This window comes from Oncorhynchus kisutch, linkage group LG15 (genome assembly GCF_002021735.2).
Source record: "Oncorhynchus kisutch isolate 150728-3 linkage group LG15, Okis_V2, whole genome shotgun sequence".
Taxonomy (NCBI): Eukaryota; Metazoa; Chordata; class Actinopteri; order Salmoniformes; family Salmonidae; genus Oncorhynchus; species Oncorhynchus kisutch.
This window is the reverse complement of record NC_034188.2, coordinates 14,413,081-14,420,580: the sequence shown is the minus strand read 5'-3', so window position 1 is coordinate 14,420,580 and position 7,500 is coordinate 14,413,081. Positions and strand designations below refer to the sequence as shown.

General features: G+C 40.9%; 1 protein-coding gene across 5 annotated transcripts in view; it reads right to left on the bottom strand.

Annotated features, from left to right (window-relative positions):
• LOC109905929 (actin-binding LIM protein 3) overlaps positions 1-7,500 on the bottom strand; it is a 93,663-nt gene that overhangs the window by 31,209 nt on the left and 54,954 nt on the right. The gene's annotated exons all lie outside the window — the stretch shown is intronic.

Below are 7,500 nucleotides of genomic sequence, written 5' to 3'. Positions count from 1 at the left end.
AGACCTGCGGAACCCCCCCTGAACCTACACATAGAGGACGCCAAGAGGACCTACATCCAGACCACAACACTACCAGCCACATCCACACCCCCACCCCAACCAATCAACCACCCCCCCATGTCAACAATGCCCACACCTCATTTAGGCCACTCAGATCAGACCCATACCCCTCCTGCCCACACAATGACCCCCACCCCCGCAAAGAGGGCCTCAACATGGAAGTCACACATACGCCCAGGCCGTGAGCGGGCGTATGTGAGCGGGCGTTGTTGTGAAATTGTTAGGTTAGATTATTTGTTAGATATTACTGCATGGTCGGAACTAGAAGCACAAGCATTTCGCTACACTCGCATTAACATCTGCTAACCATGTGTATGTGCCAAATAAAATGTGATTTGATTTGATCACTAAAACAATACAGAAATACACTACGGAAAAAGAAGGAACAGCACGTCAGAAATCAGCTCAATGTAATTGAAGAATCCATAGACTCTAACCATTTCTGGGAAAATTGGAAAACACTAAACAAACAACAACATGAATAATTATCTATCCAAAATGGAGATGTATGGGTAAACCACTTCTCCAAACGTTTTGGCTCTATAACAGAGAACAAACAGAAAAAACATATACATTATCAAATGCAAATCTTAGAATCAGATATTAATAAAGACTACCAGAACCCACTGGATTATCCAATTACCTGGAATTAAATTATAAAATATACAGACAACAATTGGCTATACTTAAACTCTTTTACCTCATCCTTCGCTCTGGCATCTTCCTCAATATTTGGAACCAAGGACTGATCACCCCAATCAACAAAAGTGGAGACAAATTTGACCCCATTAACTACTGCGGGATAGCAACCTTAGAAAATCCTCTGCATTGACAGCAGACTGAGGAAATGTTAAATTAGACCATGTATTCACCCTGCACACCCTAATAGACAAACAAACAAACCAAACAAACCAAAACAAAGGCAAAGTCTTCTCATGCTTTGTTGATTTCAAAAAAGCCATCGACTCAATTTATCATGAGTGTCTGCTATACAAACTGGCATGAGGGTCTGCTATACAAACTGGCATGAGGGTCTGCTATACAAACTGGCATGAGGGTCTGCTATACAAATTGATGGAAAGTGGTGTTGGGGGAAAAACATATGACGTTATAAAATCCATGTAAACAAACAACAAGTGTGCAGTTAAAATTGGCAACATATAGATCAACGAATTGGCGAGGGCACTAGAACAGTCTGCAGCACCCGGCCTCAACCTACTAGAATCTCAAGTCAAATGTCTACTGTTTGCTGATGATCTGGTGTTTCTGTCAAGGAGGGCCTACAGCAGCACCCAGAACTTCTGCACAGATTCTGCCCAACCTGGGCCCTGACAGTAAATCTCAGTAAGACCAAAATAATGATGTCCCAAAAAAGGTCCAGTAGCCAGGACCACAAATACAAATTCCATCTAGACACCTTTGCCCTAAAAAACGATACATACCTTGGCCTAAACATCAACGGCAGAGGTAACTTCCACAATAGTGTGAATGATATGAGAGACAAGGCAAGAAGGGCATTCTATGCCATCAAAAGGAACATACAATTTGACATACCAATTATACAACCAATTGCCCTTATTGGTTGTGATGTCTGGGGTCCGCTAACCAACCAAGAATTCACAAAATGGGACAAACACCGAATTGAGACTCTGCATGCAGAATTGACTATGTACAGACTCAGTGAGCATAGCCTTGCAATTGAGAATGGCTGCCGTAGGCAGACCTGGCACTCAAGAGAAGACCGGCTATGTGCTCACTGCCCACAAAATGAGGTGGAAACTGAGCTGCACTTCCTAACCTCCTGACAAATGTATGACCATATTAGAGACACATATTTCCCTCAGATTACACAGATCCACAAGGAATTCAAAAACAAACCCAATTTTGATAAACTCCCATATCTACTGGGTGAAATACCACAGTGTGCCATCACAACAGCAAGATTTGTGACCTGTTGCCACAAGAAAAGGACAACCAGTGAAAAACAAACACCATTGTAAATACAACGCATATTTATGTTTATTTATTTTCCCTTTTGTACTTTAACCATTTGTACATTGTTTCAACACTGTATATATATATATAATACGACATTTGTAATGTCTTTATTGTTTTGGAACTTCTGTGAGTGTAATGTTTACTGTTCATTTCTATTGTTTATTTCACTTCTGTATATTATCTACTGCACTTGCTTAGGCAATGTTAACATATGTTTCCCATGCCAATACAGCCCCTTGAATTGAATTGAATTGAGAGAGGGAGAGAGACAGACAGGGAGACTACAGACTCAGTGAGCACAGTCTGGCTATTGAGACCTGTCGTCACAGGCAAACCTGGCTGCCCAGAGAGGACAGGCTGTGCTCACTCTGCTCCAGGGGAGAGGTAGAGCTGCATTTCCTATCAGACCTAAGAGAAACTTTCTTTCCCCAAATGTTCATTCAGTACAAAGTATGTATTGAGTGAAAAGCCAAAATGTGCAGTTTTGGCAGCCAAATATGTGTCCTCATGCCACAACCTGAGGGACAGCCAGTGAAAAATGCAATGTAATGTCAATAATATTTCCCATTTAGTTTTGTTTTGGATTTCATACAATGTCATGTGTCTTCTCAGTCATGTTGAGACTGGGCTACTACCAGGTCATGTGTCTTCTCAGTCATGTTGAGACTGGGCTACTACCAGGTCATGTGTCTTCTCAGTCATGTTGAGACTGGTCTACTACCAGGTCATGTGTCTTCTCAGTCATGTTGAGACTGGGCTACTACCAGGTCATATGTCTTCTCAGTCACAGAGCCCCAGGAGCCCCAGGACAGCAGCACAATTAGACCCAACCAAATCATGAGAAAACAAAAAGATAATTACTTGACACATTGGAAAGAATTAACAAAAAAACTGAGTAAACTAGAATGCTATTTGGCCCTAAACAGAGTACACACAGTGGCAGAATACCTGTCCACTGTGACTGACCCAAACTTAAGGAAAGCTTTGACTATGTACACACTTAGTGAGCATAGCCTTGCTATTGAGAAAGGCCGCCGTAGACAGACCTGGCTCTCAAGAGAAGGCTATGTGCTCACTGCCCACAAAAGGAGGTGGAAACTGAGCTGCACTTCCTAACCTCCTGTCCAACATATGACCATATTAGAGATACATATTTCCCTCAGATTACACAGATCCACAAAGAATTTGAAAACAAATCCAATTTTGAAAAACTCCCATATCTACTGGGTGAAATTCCACAGTGTACCATCACAGCAGCAAGATTTGTGACCTGTTGCCACGAGAAACGGGCAACCAGTGAAGAACAAACACCATTGTAAATACAACCCATATTTATGCTTATTTAATTTCCCCTCACTTGCTATTATCTACCTCACTTGCTTTGGCAATGTTAACATATGTTTCCCATGCCAATAAAGCCCCTTGAATTGAATTGAATTGAATTGAGAGAGAGAGACACACACACACACAGAGAGAGAGAGAGAGAGGGAGAGAGACACACACACAGAGAGAGAGAGAGCGAGAGACACACACACAGAGAGACAGAGAGAGAGAGAGAGAGAGAGAGACAGAGAGAGAGTGGAAAAGAGAGACAGAGAGACAGAGAGAGACACAGAGATAGAGAGAGAGAGAGAGAGAGAGAAAGAAAGAGATATTGTGAAGATAGCTAATCATCCTAATCATCCTAATCGTAATGATAAATCAGCCTGTGAATGGAATAATAATAATGCCTTCATAGCGATCCCTCTGTTCAACAGCTCCTACACTGAGTGTTCCTCCCAAATATCACCCTATTCCTAGGTAGTGCACTAGGACCCATAGGACATTGGTCAATAGTAGGGCACTCGTTTGGAAAAATGGTGACATTTGGGACAGAGCCTTTGCACTGCCCTCCTACTGTAAATTAGCACAACCATCCCTCTGGGCCACCTAGACACGCTATACAGAGAGGGCGAGGGAGATGAGGAGGTGTCTGAGAGAGAGAGAGATGGAGGGAGAATGATAGAAAGACAGAGAGAAAAAGAGAGAGAGAGAGAGAGAGAGAGAGCGAGAGAGAGAGAGACAGAGAGAGAGAGAGAGAGAGAGAGAGAGAGAGAGAGAGAGAGAGAGAGAGAGAGCACGAGAAGGCCTGAGCTGCATAATCACAGAGTATTTATGTAAGGTTCCTGTACAGACCGGTGTAACATAATATTTCCTGTACAGATCAGTAAATATTAATTTCCTGTACAGATCAGTGTAATGTTAATTTTCTGTAAAGATCAGTGTAATGTTCATTTCCTGTACAGATCAGTAAATATTAATTTCCTGTACAGATTAGTGTAATGTTAATGTTCTGTACAGATCAGTGTAATATTAATGTTCTGTACAGATCAGTGTAATATTAATGTTCTGTACAGATCAGTGTAATATTAATTTCCTGTACAGATCAGTGTAATATTAATTTCCTGTACAGATCAGTGTAATATTAATTTCCTGTACAGATTAGTGTAATATTAATTTCCTGTACAGATTAGTGTAATGTTAATTTTCTGTAAAGATCAGTGTAATGTTCATTTCCTGTACAGATCAGTAACAATATTAATTTCCTGTACAGATCAGTGTACTGTTCATTTCCTGTACAGATCGGTGTAATGTTCATTTCCTGTACAGATCGGTGTAATGTTCATTTCCTGTACAGATCAGTGTAATATTAATGTTCTGTACAGATCAGTGTAATATTAATTTCCTGTACAGATCAGTGTAATATTAATTTCCTGTACAGATCAGTGTAATATTAATTTCCTGTACAGATCAGTGTAATATTAATTTCCTGTACAGATCAGTGTAATATTAATTTCCTGTACAGATCAGTGTATAGTAATAAATCATATTTCAACCAGCTTCCTCCGCCTCTCTCAGGTGGCTCTGGGTGCCCTGTTTCTGTCTCCAGTGGTCCGAGCTTCCGGCTCGTGTGTTTCGAGAACAGCCTGTTTACACTGCTCATTACTGGAACAATCTCATCAAATGGGCTTCTCTGACTCTCTGACTCTCTGACTCAATTCAATTCAATTCAAGGGCTTTATTGGCATGGGAAACATGTGTTAACATTGCCAAAGCAAGTGAGGTAGACAACATACAAAGTGAATATATAAAGTGAAAAACAACAAAAATGAACAGTAAACATTACACATACAGAAGTTTCAAAACAGTAAAGACATTACAAATGTCATATTATATATATATATACAGTGTTCTAACAATGTACAAATGGCTAAAGGACACAAGATAAAATAAATAAGCATAAATATGGGTTGTATTTACAATGGTGTTTGTTCTTCACTGGTTGCCCTTTTCTCGTGGCAACAGGTCACAAATCTTGTTGCTGTGATGGCACACTGTGGAATTTCACCCAGTAGATATGGGAGTTTTTCAAAATTGGATTTGTTTTCGAATTCTTTGTGGATCTGTGTAATCTGAGGGAAATATGTCTCTCTAATATGGTCATACATTGGGCAGGAGGTTAGGAAGTGCAGCTCAGTTTCCACCTCATTTTGTGGGCAGTGAGCACATAGCCTGTCTTCTCTTGAGAGCCAAGTCTGCCTACGGCGGCCTTTCTCAATAGCAAGGCTATGCTCACTGAGTCTGTACATAGTCAAGGCTTTCCTTAATTTTGAGTCATTCACAGTGGTCAGGTATTCTGCCGCTGTGTACTCTCTGTGTAGGGCCAAATAGCATTCTAGTTTGCTCTGTTTTTTTGTTAATTCTTTCCAATGTGTTAAGTAGTTATCTTTTTGTTTTCTCATGATTTGGTTGGGTCTAATTGTGCTGCTGTCCTGGGGCTCTGTAGTGTGTGTTTGTGTTTGTGAACAGAGCCCCAGGACCAGCTTGCTTAGGGGACTCTTCTCCAGGTTCATCTCTCTGTAGGTGATGGCTTTGTTATGGAAGGTTTGTGAATCGCTTCCTTTTAGGTGGTTATAGAATTTAACAGCTCTTTTCTGGATTTTGATAATTAGTGGGTATCGGCCTAATTCTGCTCTGCATGCATTATTTGGTGTTCTACGTTGTACACGGAGGATATTTTTGCAGAATTCTGCGTGCAGAGTCTCAATTTGGTGTTTGTCCCATTTTGTGAAGTCTTGGTTAGTGAGCGGACCCCAGACCTCACAACCATAAAGGGCAATGGGCTCTATGACTGATTCAAGTATTTTTAGCCAGATCCTAATTGGTATGTTGACATTTATGTTTCTTTTGATGGCATAGAATGCCCTTCTTGCCTTGTCTCTCAGATCGTTCACAGCTTTGTGGAAGTTACCTGTGGTGCTGATGTTTAGGCCAAGGTATGTATAGTTTTTTGTGTGCTCTAGGGCAACAGTGTCTAGATGGAATTTGTATTTGTGGTCCTGGTGACTGGACCTTTTTTGGAACACCATTATTTTGGTCTTACTGAGATTTACTGTCAGGGCCCAGGTCTGACAGAATCTGTGCATAAGATCTAGGTGCTGCTGTAGGCCCTCCTTGGTTGGTGACAGAAGCACCAGATCATCAGCAAACAGCAGACATTTGACTTCGGATTCTAGCAGGGGGAGGCCGGGTGCTGCAGACTTTTCTAGTGCCCTCGCCAATTCGTTGATATATATGTTGAAGAGGGTGGGGCTTAAGCTGCATCCCTGTCTAACCCCACGACCCTGTGTGAAGAAATGTGTGTGTTTTTTGCCAATTTTAACCGCACACTTGTTTGTGTACATGGATTTTATAATGTCGTATGTTTTACCCCCAACACCACTTTCCATCAGTTTGTATAGCAGACCCTCATGCCAGATTGAGTCGAAGGCTTTTTTGAAATCAACAAAGCATGAGAAGACTTTGCCTTTGTTTTGATTTGTTTGATTGTCAATTAGGGTGTGCAGGGTGAATACATGGTCTGTTGTACGGTAATTTGGTAAAAAGCCAATTTGACATTTGCTCAGTACATTGTTTTCATTGAGGAAATGTACGAGTCTGCTGTTAATAATAATGCAGAGGATTTTCCCAAGGTTACTGTTGACACATATTCCACGGTAGTTATTGGGGTCAAATTTGTCTCCACTTTTGTGGATTGGGGTGATCAGTCCTTGGTTCCAAATATTGGGGAAGATGCCAGAGCTAAGTATGATGTTAAAGAGTTTTAGTATAGCCAATTGGAATTTGTTGTCTGTATATTTGATCATTTCATTGAGGATACCATCAACACCACAGGCCTTTTTGGGTTGGAGGGTTTTTATTTTGTCCTGTAACTCTTTCAATGTAATTGGAGAATCCAGTGGGTTCTGGTAGACTCTCTGACTGTTTAAAGGACCAAAAACATCTCACAGTATTTTATTCATTAGTCCACTGTTAATACAGTCCCAAACATTGTGCATGTTAGCAGTTAAGTTTTAAAAAGCTAAAAGTGTGGAAATACGTTTCGCATGACATGATGACATG